Below are 2,096 nucleotides of genomic sequence, written 5' to 3'. Positions count from 1 at the left end.
TCTCTGTCCACCACTCCTTCAGCTACCATGTCTCTGTCCACTCCTTCAGCTACCATGTCTCTGACCACTCCTTCAGCTTCCATGTCTCTGTCCACCACTCCTTCAGCTACCATGTCTCTGTCCATTCCTGCAGCTACCATGTCCCTGTCCACTCCTTCAGCTACCATGTCTCTGTCCACCACTCCTGCAGCTACCATGTCCCTGTCCACTCCTTTATCTTCTAAGTCTCTGTCCATTCCTTCAACTACCATGTCTCTGTCCACCCCTTCAGCTTCCATGTCTCTGTCCACTCCTGCAGATACCATGTCTCTGTTCACTCCTGCAGATACCATGTCTCTGTCCACTCCTGCAGATACCATGTCTCTGTCCACTCCCGCAGATACCATCATGTCTCTGCCCACTCCTGCAGATACCATGTCTCTGTCCACTCCTGCAGATACCATGTCTCTGCCCACTCCTTCAGCGACCATGTCTCTGTCCACCACTCCTTCAGCTACCATGTCTCTGTCCACTCCTGCAGATACCATGTCTCTGCCCACTCCTGCAGATACCATGTCTCTGTCCACTCCTGCAGATACCATGTCTCTGTCCACTCCTGCAGATACCATGTCTCTGTCCACCACTCCTTCAGCTACCATGTCTCTGCCCACTTCTTCAGCAGCATTATCTCTGTCAGTAGCTTTCTCTCTGTCTACTCCTCCATCTAAAATACTGTTAACCTCCTTATTTATGTCCATTCCATTAGCACTCATGTCTTCTATCTCATGTCTGTCCTCTCTATCAGCTACCATATCTCTGTGGCCTTTGTCGGTTAACTCCTGATCTCTGTTCTCTCCTTCTTTTATTTTGTTTCTGTCTGTTAACTTATTTAAAACATTTTCATACTTGTATAGAGCTACAAAAAGAGAATAGACTAAAAAATAAAAAAAATAGGGGATTGTGAGAAAAAAAGATTTCTCAATACGAATAAGGTACACCGGTTCGATTTTCACCATTCCATTCATATGTCTTTGGTTAGTCCACTTAAGTGTTTGATGAAACCGCCAAAACATGTTTGCATGAAGACCTTCACTACCCCTATTTAAAATTTGAATGGTGTAAATTGATGCTCGAAGTTGATCACTGTGCTGAACTGAAGTTGAGTATGATATATGTCATAGTCAGCACACTAGGAACTTTAGTATTTGTGCTCTATAGAAATTTGGATGTTATGTTACAGGACGTCTAAACCACTATCTAGGATAAAGTCTAGGATAGGTGAACTCACCAAATGCCCATTGCACATCATCTTCAAAACATTTCAAAGTTTCATATTTTTTCTGTTTCTTCAGTTTTTCTGAAATTTAAGATAGTACGGTACAAATAGGAATAGACTGACTCAATTATAAAACAATAAGTTTTATTCTTTGTGGAGGTATCTTGATACTAGCCACTACCTGAGAGATTTAATAAGAAATAACTGAATTTTATTGATTGAATGCAATTGGCAAATATTTAGATATCGGCAAAAATGTAGGCCTAAATAAAATTGATGTTAAAAAAGGTGACAGTAGTATTGAGAGTTCCAAGAATAGGAAACTATCTTATTTTAAATACCTGAATAACTAACTAGAAACTGCAAGTTAAATTGTTTTTTGGATAGAGAATCCTACTGACCCCCAAAACAAGTCAACATTAAAATTAACAAATTAATAAGAACAAGTTAACACTAGAGCCACTCGTGGCACAGAGTGGGACTTTGCAAAGGTAGCAAATTGCAAAAGACCCCGAAAAAATCATCCTTCCACGATAATTAGATCAAGCGCAAGAACAGTCTAAAGTTGAGAAATTTTCATTTTTTAGAAGATTCTAATACCGGAAGTAGACGTCAGACCTTACAAATGAAAGTATCAGCATATATCCAAGGTCAATGACCTTTGATCTTGAAAAGGAGAAGGCCTAAAAAGGTCAAGATCAAGAGATATACGCCATTAAAATTTCAAATTGCTAACGACTATCAAACCAGAAGTTGACTTAGGACAGCAAATATAAAAGTATAAATAGATAGCCAATGCCAATGACGTTTGATCCTACAAAGGTCAAGGTCAACAAAGGTC

This window comes from Lottia gigantea (assembly GCF_000327385.1).
Source record: "Lottia gigantea unplaced genomic scaffold LOTGIsca_208, whole genome shotgun sequence".
Taxonomy (NCBI): Eukaryota; Metazoa; Mollusca; class Gastropoda; family Lottiidae; genus Lottia; species Lottia gigantea.
This window is presented reverse-complemented; position numbering follows the sequence as displayed.